The sequence below is a fragment of the Pistacia vera genome, unplaced genomic scaffold (genome assembly GCF_008641045.1).
Source record: "Pistacia vera cultivar Batoury unplaced genomic scaffold, PisVer_v2 Contig824, whole genome shotgun sequence".
Classification (NCBI taxonomy): Eukaryota; Viridiplantae; Streptophyta; class Magnoliopsida; order Sapindales; family Anacardiaceae; genus Pistacia; species Pistacia vera.
In genome coordinates, this window is record NW_022196695.1 from 853,646 (window position 1) to 869,684 (window position 16,039).

At 32.6% G+C, this 16,039-nt stretch overlaps 1 long non-coding RNA gene across 2 annotated transcripts; it reads right to left on the minus strand.

Annotated features, from left to right (window-relative positions):
• Positions 1 to 11,142: 11,142 nt before the first annotated feature.
• On the minus strand, positions 11,143 to 14,483 carry LOC116117905. 2 transcript variants are annotated; one of them, XR_004126055.1, is made up of 6 exons: positions 13,941 to 14,483; positions 13,020 to 13,198; positions 12,436 to 12,507; positions 12,256 to 12,334; positions 11,987 to 12,033; positions 11,143 to 11,569 (listed from the first exon to the last, which is right to left on the minus strand). It is a non-coding gene; the product is annotated as an uncharacterized LOC116117905 (long non-coding RNA). The 2 variants fall into 2 exon arrangements; XR_004126056.1 differs by lacking the exon at positions 11,987 to 12,033.
• Between the last annotated feature and the right edge of the window lie 1,556 nt (positions 14,484 to 16,039).

Sequence of the window (16,039 nt, forward strand, 5' to 3'; positions counted from 1 at the left end):
CTCATCAATTACTTACTTTGCTCCCTTTAAATTCCCATTCTTGGAAAGGCCACTGATGAGCGTATTATACATTATCAAATCAGGCTTCAAACCTCTCCTCAAAATTTGCTGATAAATATCCATGGCCAAGTCAACCTCCCATTCTTGCAATGCCCATCAATCAAGATAATATAGTAACATCATTTGGGACCAGTCCTCCTCCACACATCTCATCAAAAAGCAATCTCGCATCATCTAATGACACGACCCATCCCGACCTTCCTCATCCCATAGGATCCGGGCACTCCCACAAGACTTGGATGACCGAGATGTGTCGTGTGGGAAAACTGTGAAACCTGAAATTGTGCTTTCTAGAATATACCATGCATAAATAATCCGTACAAAAATGTAATTAGAAATACAAGTATGAATAAGTACATAAACATATTTAGGAAGTTTGGAAAACGTAAATGCATAATCCACAAAAAATCTAGAAACAAAATATCAAGTCTTGTGTAATTATAGCAAAAACATAAGACTATTATAGAAAACAGAAGTCCATTTTTGGAATATAAGCCATAATACACACATGAGAAGACGTCGATGCTTGGCACGATCTCCCTGTAAACCTGGGGGGAGGAAAACATTTTTTGAAAAGGGGTGAGCTGAAATACTCATTGAGTGGGGGAAAGGGGAAGTTTGCAAAACATTCATCAAACAAAAGTTATGGCATGCAATGGTTCTTATGAATTACTGAAAACAACATGATTCTATGAACATGATATGGTGGCAGCTAATCATTCATGTATACATGCATAACTCATTTCTAATTGTTCTAAGTATTGTAATCTGATCAATTAAACTGACAACAATTTCTGAATCCTAGCTCATCACTAAATGCTGAAAACTCTTTTACGAGAACTTAAAGAATAGCTGTAAATGCTTATGCTTCTAAAGACAATGTTTTCTATAAATAATGCTACAAACATCGAATGTTTCATATAGCTAATGTAAATTAACCATCAGATACTGAAAACTGAAACTATTAATTGATACTGAAAACTGTAGGCTGGTATCTAAAAACTTTAAACCGATATCCTGTTCCAAAACAGTAAACTGATACTAAAGGTTCTCACCACAACTAGTACCCTGGGGAAAAATCTCGATACCTGGTGGGCATCCCACACACAGGCAGGGCTGGGAAAAACATCTCAATACCCGACAAGATCTATCATTGTGCGGGCAGAGCCTGAAGAAAACCATCTCAATACCTGACGGACAAACTCAACGCCCAGGCAAAGCACTAAATATCTCAATACGCATGCGCAGAGCCTGAAGACCGAATATCTCAATACCCAGTAAATTCTGCATCACATGGGCAGAGCCTGAAACTGGGGGATGGGTACTTCGTAGGGTGGTTGTAGCACCACAAATATCTCATTCATAATCTCAAGTAACATATAAGTCAGGAGCATATTATATAAGTGCTTATAAATCATGCATATATGACATAATATTCAAAANATATTTAGGAAAGTTTGGAAAACATAAATGCATAATCCATGAAAAATCTAGAAACAAAATATCAAGTCTTGTGTAATTACTGCAAAAACATAAGACTATTATAGAAAACAGAAGTCCATTTTTGGAATATAAGCCATAATACACACATGAGAAGACGTTGATGTGTGGCACAACCTTCAGCGGTGACTCACTACTCGGCACGATCTCCCTGTAAGCCTGGGGGGAGGAGGAAAACATGTTTTGAAAAGGGGTGAGCTAAAATACTCAGTGAGTGGGGGAAAAAAGGGAGTTTGCAAAACATATCTTCAACAATAGTTATGACATGCAATAGTTGTTATGAAATTTTGAAAACAACATGATTCTATGAACATGTTATGAAAGCAACTAATCATTCATGTATGCATGCATAACTTGTTTCTAATTGTTCTAAGTACTGTAATCTGATCATTTAAACTGAGAACAATTTCTAAATCCCAGCTTATCACTAAATGCTAAAAACTTTTTTATGAAAACTTAAAAGTATAGCTGTAAATGCTTATGCTTTTGAAAACAATGTTTTTCTATAAATCATGCTACAAACATCGAATGTTTCATATAACTAACGCAAATTATCCATAACTATTCTGATATTGAAAACTGAATCTAATGTTGAACATTCTAAAATTGAAAGTTGATTCTGATACTATTACTGAAACTATTAACTGATACAAAAAACTATAGGCTAGTATCTAAAAACTATAAACTGATGTCCTGCTCCGAAACAGAAACTAATACTGAAGGTTCTTACCATGACTAGTACCCTGGGGAAAAATCTCGATACCTAGTGGGCGTTCCACACACAGGTAGAGCTCGGAAAAAACATCTCAATACCCGACAAGATCTATCATCGTGTGGGCATAGCCTGAAGAAAACCATCTCATCAATACCTGGCGGACAAACTCAACGCCTAGGTAGAGCACTAAATATCTCAATACGCATATAATCCCAGCCTCCATTTGCTTTAATCGGCCAAAAATGCAGCCAGCAAACATCACAATTGAAAACACAAATAAATCATGAATAGAAGCCACATGCAGCAAAATAAATCACCTCCATTTCATGTTCACTTCGTCTACTTCTTTTTATGCATTCAGTCATAGTAAAGCAACCCCATAATCATAAATTTTCACATAAACAACCAAATTTCAAAACATAGCACAATCAGACAAAGAAATATACTCAGCCAAACACCATATAGCAAATTTTAAACTCAAATTCAACATGCAGCAGCATAAACTAGCAAAATTTCATGTTTACAAAAGATTCCAGTAGCCAAACACAACCAACACCTCTTACAAGCATTTTCACCATCATTTAATTCCATGTGAACAATACATAAATATACATGTAACATGTAGCATGTAACACATACTTTAGAACCAAATCTAGTGCAAAATCATCCAACAATTAATTTAGCCAAAACATGCAAAGTGGGATTTAGCAAATATCACAATTAACTAACAATTTTTACACCAAACATTTTAATAGAAATTCATCACTTGACATGCAAATGAAATTGAGTTTTTAAATACAAGTATTTGGAAATCCACTCACAAAAATTTTAGCTCAACCCAAAATGCCCAGTTGCCTCAAGCATCATCCAACTCACGGTCATTACGCTCCTGTCTTTGTGTTTCTCTCTTATCAAACTCTCCCAAAGTACTCTCAACTCTCATAGCTGCCTCTGTCAATTTCCCAAACTCTGAGTGGTAGTGTGAGGCCACCACTGTTCTGATGCTACCCCTAAGGCCCTCCTCAAATCTCCTACATTTTGCTCTCTCATCTTCAACTATAAACCAGGCAAAACAGGATAACTCAGTAAACTTAATCAAATATTCCTCTACTGACATATTTCCCTATGTTAATCTGATAAACTTACTTTGCTTAGTATATTGATACATTGGGAAAATAATGATCAAAGAACTCCTGACGAAAATTAGCCCAAGTAATTGTTGTTGGATCCCCATATCTAGGTTGCACTGATCTCTACCAATGACGAGCCCTACCTTTTAGTAGGAAGATAGCAAACCGTAGTTTCTGGTCATTGGTGCACTCTATCATCCCAAACACTTGCTCTAATTGATCCATCCGTGAATTGACATCTGTGGGATCTCCCAACCCCTCAAAGTTTGTTGCCCCTAACTTTCTTGCTCTCCCTATAGTTTTTCCTTCTCCTTGACGCCCAGGCATTCCATTTTGTACTACTCTAGTCATCAATTGAGTTAGCCTATCCATAGTCTGCTCCATGTTACCCTTATCACCTTGGAACCCTACATTTGGTTCACCCACTGGTCCTTCCCCAACATTTTGATCATCGGCATCTGATTCTTCCTGAGGTCCTGATTTGTGGGTACCCGACCCTTCTATTTCCTCTTCCTTAGGCTCACTCAACCCCCTAAGCATTCTAGGAACTAAAAATTCCCTCAGGGGTCTCATGCGAGGTTGGCACGTTGACTCATGCTGATATCTACAAAATGTAACAAATATTTTCTTTTTTTAAAACAACAAGACTCATGTATGCAATTAAACTTCTTTCTTAATAAAAACTTGTATGCAAGTATCTAAAAAAAATACCCTGGAAATCNCATAGTAAAGCAACCCCATAACCATAAATTTTCACATAAACAACCAAATTTCAAAACATAGCACAATCAAACAAAGAAATATACCCAGCCAAACACCATATAGCAAATTTTAAACTCAAATTCAACATAAACTAGCAAAATTTCATGCTTACAAAAAGATTCCAGCAGCCAAACACAACCAACACCTCTTACAAGCATTTTCACCATCATTTAATTCCATGTGAACAGTATATAAATATACATGTAACATGCAGCATATAATCACATACTTTAGAACCAAATCTAGTGCAAAAGCATCCAACAATTAATTCAGCCGAAACATGCAAAGTGGGATTTAGCAAATATCACAATTAACTAACAATTTTTGCACCAAACATTTTAATTGAAATTCATCACTTGACATGCAAATGAAATTGAGTTTTTAAAACAAGTATTTGGAAATCCACTCACAAAAATTTCAGCTCAACCCAAAATGCCCAGCTACCTCAAGCATCACCCCTCTCTTCTCCACCTAACAACCCAATTTGACAAAATTGAATTAGAATTACACAAATCGAAGAAAATGGTGAGATGACTCACTCTAAAAACTACATGCATGATACAATTTCTGCAAAAATTCGTGTGATCTCCCTTCATGTTTACTTGGCCGATACTTACCTCCCTTTCTCTCCCTCATTTCCTTACTTCTCTCTCTCTTCTTTTCCTTCACTCAACTTTCTTCTTCTTCATTTGGGGGAGTAGCCCAAATTTATATAAAACAATTTTTTTTTTTTTTTACACAACAGCCCCCAAATTCTCTTAACTCTAGATAACCCTGCCACATCATCTTTTCCTTCCAAAAACCTCCAGATTTTTTGCCCTTGCTACATGCAAACCCAACAGTTTCCATTTCTTCGTTTTCATCCCCAACCAAACTTTAAAATTTGACAGAAAAGTCCCTTTTTATAAACAAAACCAAAGAGAATATATATATAATTAGAATGGAGTTTTACACAAGAAATGGAAGGGTTAGATCCATTTTCACCCTTTCCAGACACAACAATTCCAAATCCAAAGGCTACTGAGACTGCATCCAGCTGAACACAAGCGAGCTGCGACACTACGACAAGATCGATGAAGAGGGCAGTGTCCTGGGTATGGCAATTTTTGAAGAAATCAAAACGGGCAAAGCCAAATGGGTTGGGGGAAGAGACGTGGGGTATGCAATTTTTGTCCGATCAGGATTAGCGCTGAGAACGAGACTTCTACGATGAGGCGACACCTGGAGAATAAGCACCCCCAATTAATGCAGCAAGGTTCAACTTCAACTGGAACCTATAAGAAAATACAAACTCAACTTAATTTTAATCCACAAACATCAACTCTGTCAAACTGGCAATTCAATGCACCAACTGCATGAGAGGAAGTAGCAAAATACATAGTTGCTACAGACTCTCCCATTTCTTTACCTAAAAATGTATTTTTTGTCAATATGATTAAAATGTTTTTTGTCCATAATATAGGCCTGTTAGTAGAGGTACAACCAGAAGGGACAGAGAAATACTTTATACTAAAATAAGTGATAAACTTAAAAAAGAATTTGAAAATTTACATAATATTTCTATTGCACTTACTTTCGAAATACAGGCTGCTAGATCAAAAATAGATTTCTTGAGTTTCAAATACATTACCTAGATCATAATTGGGCTTTACAACAAAAACTAATAGGTTTTAAACCATTACATGTTAAACATAGTGCTAACACTATTTATTTTACAACTAGATGGAAAGCCTATGTTTATTATATTTTTTTAACATTATTATTGGCTTTTTTGTGTTTTAATATATATTTTTTGTATTGGAGTTCATTTTATATTAAATTGATATTTAAAGAAATCAATAAATAAAATATTATATATTTATTGTTGGTATAAAGAAATATTATGTACAAAAGAATTAATATTGATTTTATCATATTTTATAAATAAAAGTTATGTTTTCAACATTTATGAATTAGAATATAATATTTTGTTCTTGGAATTTGGTTTAATTTTTTTTCCTATTTTTTTAATAGTTTGTTGAAAGTAATCTACCCATATCTTAATTAATTTGACAGAACTCGGAAATTGTTAGTTAAAATAGCAACATGTTTTAGTAATTGAGTAGAAATATATTTTAGTTAGTTTTTGTTGTTAAAAATTAATATTTTAATTTATTATTACTGACAATTAAATTTATTCAAATTATTTGTAAGTGTGAACCAATTTTTTTTTTTTAAACTTATTTATAAGTGTTAAACTGGCTTCTTTTTACCGGCTCTTTAACTGGTTTATTAGTTTGTCTAGGTTTTTACTTTTTATGTTTCCCTTTTTCGTTTTTCATTTGTTCACTATCATTGTTAATTTTGTTCTCTCTTTGAAGATTGTGTTGGCTGCGTTTGGTGCTGTTGTTGCAATTTACTTTGAAGATGATTACACTATTTGTCCTATTTTTTTGTTGTGTTTTGTTTCGTTTGTTTTTTTGTTATTGTTGTTGACTGTTTAGATTATAGAGAGTAGTTTGATTGTGAATTCGAAGTTTTGAATTTGTTAAACAGTCTATTTCCACAGAATGCCAAATAATGGAATCATTATTTTGTTTTTCATGTTGAATTTTTTCCTGTTATTAGGAGAATAGTGAGTTAGGGTTTTCTATTGTAAGGAAATTAAGGGAAGTTTGATTGTTGTAGGAGGAAATTAAGCAAAAACATCAGTTTGAAGGAGAGTTTGTTACGAATTTATCAAAGTTGTCTTTGATGTTGGTCCTTAGAAGTCGATTGTTTAGATCTAGTATTTAGGCATTTTAGTAGTGGTGAAGAGCATGAGTTATTGGTTAAAAGTTGTTACTATTTTTAAGTTCATTTTTCGTTGCTGTGTTGCCTGTTTAAAAGGCTATTAGTTAATTGAATAATGATATAAGGGTGTGTTTGGTTAGGGCTCTAGAAAGATAACTCCGATAATCTATCTTTAATTTCGGACATTCCCTTGTTTGGTTGTTAAGTAATAAAAGATTGTGGTAATCTTTCAATACCAATAGTGATTACTATGGGTTAAATAGGGGGTAATCAGATTACCTCCTTAAGGGGTGATATTTAAAGATTACCTGGGTAATCTTAATTTTATACTCATTTTGCTATTATTTAAATACCATTCTGGACACAATTACCCTCAAATGTCTACCAAATAACAATAACTCAGACCTCCTACATTTTAGAATTTAGATAAAACACCTCAGCCACAAAAATTTTAAAAGTTAACAAAATACCCCCAGCCACCAAAGACCATCGCTGGCCGCCAGCCATCACTGTCAGCCACAAGCAATAGTCGCCATATTGATGTACGACTGGTGGGATCTGGCTAGTCGTGTTTTGATCTGGCTGTTTTCGGCCAGATCAAAGACTGAAAATCTCCAGATTGCCGTGGATCTGGCCGAAAACGACCAAAATAGATCAGCTATTTGTGTCTATTTTTGACTAGATCCATGGCAATTTGGCTGTTTTCGGCCTTTGATCTAGTTGTTTTCGGCCTTCGATCTGGCCGTAAACAGCCAAAACGACGCACAACTAGCCTAATCTTGTCGGTCGTGTGTCGTTTTGGTGACTAACGCCGGTGGCCGGTGGTCGGCGGTGGTCTTGGGTGGTTGGGGGTATTTAGTTAAAATTTAAACTTTGTTGTTAGGGGTGTTTTAGCTAAATTCTCAAATATAGGGTGTTAAAGGAAATTATTTTAATAATAATAATACTAATACTAATAATGATAATAATAATAATATTTGTTATTATTATTATTATTATTATGAAAAAGGAAGGGCAATTAAGTAAAAGCCTTTATCGATAATATTTTATTCTTCCCAATCAAACATCTTAATTATTTATACCCACTAATCTAAACAAACATATTGATATCACATTCCCTCGTAATCTTTAAGGTAATCTATCTCGGAGGTAATCCTACCATTTCAACAATAAATCATTCCACGAACCAAACGCACCCTAATAGTAAAAGTTTTTTCTCCACTTTGCTTTGTTTTTTACCTTTATTAAAAGTGTTTTTGTCTTTTTGCTTTTTTTTTTTTTTTTAAGTCTTCAATTTGCTTTAGTTTGTTTTAATTTTTGTAGTGTTTTATGTTATATTGCACTCCGTTTTGATTTCTTTTTTGTTCTGTTGTTGACTGTTCATATTGTAAAGAGTATTTTTTTTATGTAAGAGTACATATTTTCTATTGTAACCAAATAAAGGGAAGTTTGTTGTTGTAGGAGGATCTTTTTTCGTGTTTTCTTTTTTCTTTTTTTTTTTTTTTTTTTTTTGTTATAATTTGTTGTTAATATATTTTAGTTTAATCTATTTTCATTTATTTATTTATTTTTTGTGTTTCTAATAAGTTTTTAATCTTGATAGCATTGAAAAAGGAAAATAGTATCTGGATGATGTAGATGTTTCTTCAAAAAGGAAACAGAAGAGAGGCATTAATGCTAATGTAGACGTTCTGTAAGGCTTGAGGGTTCGGTTTTAGATAGTCGGCAACAGGAAATTGATCGTTTGATTGATTCAGCTATTTTTAGTGGAAGTGAGAGAGATGATGAAGCTACTGTATTTGAGGAAGTAGCAGACGATGTACTAATTTCTGAAAAGAAGAAGTTGGAAGACAAACTTGATTACTTAACAAAACTTTTACAAAGTCAATAGAAAAAATATTCTCATCATGAGAATGTGTGTCTTTGTCATGCAAACTACAAAAGCTTGTATTTTGACTCGAGAAGGAAGGTATCATAATTGTTTTATAATATGTTTGTTTTTTTAATGATTTTAAATGTCATATTTTATCAAGTATTATTTATTGTTTTTGTGTTTTTTGTTATTGGAACACGGATAGAAAGCTTAACAAATGAAAAGCATTAGCTGGCTTTGAAGCTAGAAAATTTGCAAGGTAGACTTGAATCAGTATGTGTTTCTAAATGTAATATATTCCTATTTAACTTTTAATTTGTTTATATATAATTTTAAAATTATTCTTTTTATTGTAGGCTGAAAAGTGTTATTCAGAAAGTATTGCAGCAAATGAAGGATATGTCTTTCTGTTCATATCAAAGAATGTCTAATAAAAATGCAGTACATGTATCATCTGCAGCAAAAAATGTGGAGAAAGAAAAAAAAGGTAGAGGCAAACCATCAAAAAGAGGGAGAACGAAAAAATAGATTTTAGCAAAATGATAATATATTTCGTTTTGGTGTTAATTTCTGTGTAAGATCTTTGTTTTTCAATTTTTTTTTTATTTTTATTTTTTTATTTTTATTTTTTTTTTATGTTTGATGACTTGTTTAACTTTTTATCAATGGGCATGCTGATGTTTCTGCATTGCTTCTCGTTTTGGTGTTAATTTATGTGTAAGATCTTGTTTTTTTGTTTTTTCGTTTTTTTTTAATGTTTGATGACTTCTTTAACCTTTTTATCAATAGACATGTTGTTATTTTTGCAGTGGTTCTTGAAATTATTTATGGTTGGAGTCAATTGATTCAATTCGAATTGTTTTTTTGTTATTTCTTATGACTTGTTTAACTTCTTTATCAATGGACATGTTGTTGTTTTTGCATTGGTTGATTCAATTTGAATTATCTGTTTGTTATTTCTTATAATATATGGTGATGAGTTTCTAAATTATGAATCGTAAACTAAAGAATATATATGTTAGATTTGTGCAATGAAATTTCTAGAATGCAATATACTTTTATTTTCATTTCTTTACTTATAAAAAAACTGTGTACAATGCAGTTGTCTGATTATTTTGATGTTGGATTTGGATTTCAAGTTCTCTGGTAGCAATCAAGAACTCACGTCGAGTTAAGTAAGAGATATAACCATGGTTGAATCCATTATTTCTATCAGTCCATGGATAATATCTTTCAATTTTATGCTAGCACCATTGAGATTGCCCATGCCGGTGCTAACATTCTTGAGAATTTGTTTGATCTCCGCTTGTGTGTGTGACAGTCTTGCTTCATTTGTAAACAACAAACTTACATGAGAATAGATATAGAACAATGAATATAATAGATATTGTTCAATGTTTATTACTGTATGTTGCGGTTGCTTGTGATGCTTTGCCATTTGAAATAAAATTTTGAAACAAGAACAATGTTTGTAATTGTATGATGATTGAAATTGTATTTTCTTATCTTTATATAGAAACAATAGAATGTGAAACGATAGAATATTAATAGACAACTTATCATAAATAGACACACTTATTGATGATATGTGTAAATGACGTTTCAAGTAATCAGTTGTGGGATCCAAAAGGTTCAAGAAACTTTTATGTTAACTTAATAATGTGCAATAATAATTAATATTATAATGTGTAGGATAAATGTAAATAGTCAAAATACCAACAACCAACTTTTCACAAATAGGCACACTTTTAGAAGATATCGAGATAATCACTACAAGAAATTTAACATTTAGGGACAAAAATTTTCATCACATAAAGTGCAAAATTTGTCCTAAAAAGTAATGTGGGACAACAGACCTAATCGTCCCCAAAGTCGCGTCGCCAAAGGGTAATGCTTATGGAAAAATATTTCGTCCCCAAAGCCATGCCATTGGGGAAGAAATACAGTTTCGTCATTAAAAATTATTTATTTTGTGACGAAATTTTTTGTCCACAAAAGAATAATTATTCGTCCCAAATGAGACTGTTTCGTCCCCAAAAAAGCACAATTAGGGACGAAAAAAATTTCGTCCCTAACTGGATCAATCATTGGGAACAAAAATTTTCGTCCTTAATTATGTGGTGAACTAGGGACAAAAATTTTCGTCCCTCAGGCCTCATGTTGTGGTGAATTGGGGACGAAAAATTTTGTCCTTGATCGGGTTGATAATATGATTATTAATCGTAATCCCAATTTATGAATCAACCCTACTAATTTTCCTTCATGATAATACCCAGATTCATTTTCACTTCACTATATAAACAAACAAAACAACAAAAGCTGAGTTTCCCAAATCAAATTGCACTTCTTTATTAACAAAAGCTGTCAACATTACAATTCCTACTTACCCACTATCACAGAATCTTCTAAGTAAGTTTCAGGATTCCAATCCCAAAAGAGTGAAATAAGAAACAAAATTGCAAACATCTTTGTTCTTTCCTATAGCCCAAAATCTTCAATGCTGTCATAGTTTCTTCTTTGCTTCCATCCCTACTACTTCGAGCTCAAGTTTATCTGCCCTAAATGCAATCTCTTTGTCTTCAACAACATTTTATTTACAATTCAGATTTTCTTGATTAGCTTCAAAGAATGATTTACCAGTTATTCCTCATCAAGTTGTTGTCGTTGCGACGTTAGTTCCTCTACTAATCTATCTAATGCTTCCTTGAACCACCCATATTGACTTTGACCAGCTTTTCTGGCTCCTGCCACACTCATCTGCACACAAAAAGTGACATAATTATCAAAAAAATTTCTTTATAAGATATCTAACCAGAAACAGCTTTCTGAATGCCTTTGAAAAATGACATCATTCACAAAAAATTTTCCTCCATTTTACCGTCCGTGCAATTACCCACTGTTAACAGAGTGTTCTATATAAAATTTACCATGTATATTAGACACATTTATGTCAACGATGCCATTACTCAGACTAATCAACACAACCAAAACTCAGAAGAAGACAGAAGAAGAGTTTTGATTGTAAGGGCAATAATTAATTGCAGTAGAGCCTGCCAATTTCAAGAATATACAGCAACAGAAATCAAAATAAATAATGGTCATTACTGCTTCCAATATATTGTCAAGCACATGAACAAGAAAAGTTTCCCAGAAAGTTGAAGAGGGATTACATACTTGAGATCAATGCCCATAAACTGAGGATTCAACTGTATTCCAACCACCTAAAGAATTATATACAAGGTAAAAATATCAAGAATTTAAATATAGACTGTTAAAAATGACCAAACAGACAGAAAGAAAGTATTTGACGGACACTAACTTTTCCATTTTCAGTTACACGAATTGATAATTTAGCTCTTCAGTTATATTGTAATGCAATTACAAAAAAAGAGTTCGTACAGTAAATTATCAGTAGTTAAGAAGAGGACAGAGTTTGAGCTTACAGGAATGCTAATTCAGAAAGCATCCCAAGCTCTTTTGGAAGTTACCCAGATAATCTATTAACGTCGAACGCCGAAGTCCCTAAGCAAAATGAGAACTAGTTGGCATAACAAAAAAAAGAAAAGAAAGGAAAAGGAAAATAATATGAGTTTCAAAATTAAAATTTTATATTAACTGCTTACAGGTTTATTAATGCAGTTAGATTGCCGATAGATGGAGAAAGTGAACCTGACAAGCTGTTAAGATTCAACCTCCTATTAAAAACAGAACAACTAATAAGATTAATATTTAAGAACACAAAGTTCAAATCATTTTATGATGTTGATACTGTATGGTGTCAAGAGATTTAAGCATAATTCATTAAAATGAAGTAAAATATTTTAATAACCACCAACCCTCATCTAATGATCTAAAAATAAGCATATATGAAATAGTAAACGACATGTTCCCACCCAAGGTTTAGCGTGGTAATTTTCCAGGTTTTATAAATTCCACAGTCCCACCCATAAATTAACACCACTTCTTGTCTTTTAACAATTAAAGGCTAAAATGTTAATTTACTACATTTTAATATTTTCATTTTTGCAAAAACATTCTCTCACCCACTACCTAACTGATGCCAGCAGACCCTCTTGTTCATAACAAGCCAACAGCAGCGCCACCACCTAGCCACCACACCCTCCAGCCGAAGCTCCAACAAGTTAAGCTTACCATTACTACAATCGAAAATGAAATGCAACCCGAATGGCTACGAAACGGAACTCACACTCATTTACCAACAATTCAATTTGGCTCTCGATCTCTTCTCTTCCAGCAGCAAGCAAGCACCTGGACCTCCACCAGCTTGAAACCCTCTAAAAGACATGGCCACCGTCGTCGTCGCCACTACCATCCCAAAACTTATCCCAATTCTTCTCATAATCCTCCTCTCCTCCACCCTAACCTCTGCAAAATCCAATCACTTCATTACAATTATTTAAACATTTACAATCTACACATTGAGGTTGTGGCTCTACGGAGACACCTCAAATTTATAATTAAATGATTTGAGTCAGAATGCAAATTCAACCTTCAACAATGTCAGTAAAATATAATGCTGTAAGTTATGATAAGTTAACTTGAAGAAAGATGCTGACACATAAGAGCATGCATGTACTCAAGAATAATGTTTACAAATTAAATGAATAAGTATATTTCATTCAACAACCACGTACCAAACTTTCTAGGCACCAAAGAAGAAACTACATCAATTACAAGAAAACAAAACATTAAAGTTTCTGATAGCAGCTCAAGTTCACATAAATGTCAAATAACACACTAAACCTAATTTAATTAGAAAAAAGACAAAAATACGCACCATCAAAAGTCAAGTCGAATGAGGGTTGTCCAAACATTTCATATATACTTACAATTTGAACCTATAATCTTAAGTTTATCACTTTGAAACTTTCATCATTTCACGTGACAATGCCTACTCTGAGTTTCAAAATACTCATGACACAGCATAAAACATTAAAAAATCTGTATTTCAAGCCAGATATACTACCTGAATGTTTATTCAACATCATACTATCCTATTTACAAATAATAACATAATAAAAGTCACAAAGCCCCAAGTAATTTTAGGAATTGAAGATGATTATATAATTACAAGCCAGTAGATAAACACGGAGTAGCGAGTACTTACAGTAGGTGATATGAAATCCATCTGGGTACCAATTCCAAGTAGCGCAACCAACAATACAAGCATACAAAACAGTTAACCCATTTGAAACATTAAAAAATACAAACTATAACACATCAAAATTCTAAAGAACTTGAGCAAATGAGTAAGCAAACAGCTAATTAAAACAAATCGAGTGCAAAGGGTCAATGGTGGAGTCGGAAGAAGTGGAAAGGTCGGAGAGGTCGGTTTGGTTGGATTGAGCGCGGAGAGATACGAGGTGAGTCGATGGGCTGAGGAGAAGGAGGTGACGCTTGTGGCGGGGGTGGAGATGGATTTGTTTAGAGAGAGAAAGAGGGATCTAGCCATCGGTTTTGGAGGAAATTTGAGTGAAGATTGCGAAAATCTTGATTGAGAGAAGAAGATTTGAAGAATATGACATTTTGGGGCAAAAATTTCGGGTTAATGGATATCAGGTTTCTGGGGACGAAAACTTTGGGACATTTTGGGAAGATAATTTTGGGTTAATTGGTATTAGGTTTTTGGAGACAAAACAATTCATCATAGAAGAAAAAGGTTTTTAGCTACAAAATGTTTTGTCCAAATATAATACCTTTAGTTACCAAAAATGTATTTTTACAATAAAAAACAAAATCATATTTCGTCCCTAATAAGTGTTCCAAATTTTGCATAATTAGAGACAAAAAATTTCGTCTTAGAAAAGAAGGTTTTTATCTATAAAACTTTTCGTCCAAAAATAATAAATTTCGTCCCAAAATAATTTCCCTCTATACTATTTCATTTTTCCCTCCATATGGCATTGTTGGCGCAGGGCAAAAGTTGAGTGCTAATCATTTTGTGATGAAATTACAATTTCATCCCCTAAAATGACCATTCTAGGACGAAATTAAATCCGTCCCTAAATGTTAAATTTCTTATAGTGAATGAGCGGCGGATAGTGAAAGGTTGAAGAAACTTTTGGGTTTTCAGTATTGTAAAATAATAATTAATATTACAATGTGCAGGATAAACTGAATAGTTTTTTTTTTTTAATATAAAAGTTTAAAAAATATATTTCATTTTTTTTTTTTAATTTGTTAAAAAATGTATATAATTTTATTAAAGTTTTTGGTTTGTGAATTTTGTTTATTTCAAGTAAACATAGTTGGACTTGCTTTTTGAATGAATTGGATTTCAACTCCTTTATCAAACCCTCTTCTCAAATATTAAACAATAACAAATGGGTAATTATACGTCTTTTAATTTTTCTAATATTTGTTCTTCTTTTATAACTTTAGTAACATATGATGACAAAATGCTCAATATCTCTCACATAATGCCCCTTAAATTTACAATAGGAGTGAAAATTGATGACTTCAAATAATTTAAGATTCATTTAATCAAAAGTTCCTGGGAGGTGGAACGTTAAGATTATATCAATACGACCCGCAAGTATTATATAATAACAAACATCCCCTTGAAGTTTACGAAATAATATTTGAGTTAAAATTTTTTTTTTTTAATTTTTAAAGATTTTGTGTCATTTGTAAATTATTAATATATAATATTAGTAAGGTGTGCTTTTTATATTGGTGTTACAATTAAAACAAATATTTCAAACATTAGGGAATTATGATAAGTTACAGTCGAAAAAAATGGCTTTTATTGTTTAATATATCATGTTTGTGTTCTAACTTTTGAAATCATTTATTGTTGAAATCAATTTTTATAGAATAAAGATATAATTTTTTAATTCTTGTTGTTGTATTAACTTTTTCTTTTATCTTTTTATTGATCGTGTTTTAGGTATCGTATTATAATTCATGGAAAGCAATATACTCTCAATATTCTATATATTTTATTGATAACAAAATGTGTACATAGATGATGTTTATTTTTTTCCCAGATGAATATCAAGCTCCGTTTCCTTGGTTGCAAGCAAGGAATCACGTCGATTCAAATCTGAGAGAATATTCATGGTTGAGCCTGTTACTTTTAATAGACCATTCATAATATCTATGTTTCTTTCTTTAGTATTGTTCAGCTTTTCCAAGTTGGCTTTAACTTTTTGCAAAATATCTCTTAGTTCAACCTATCTGTTTGATATGACTGCTTCAACTAAT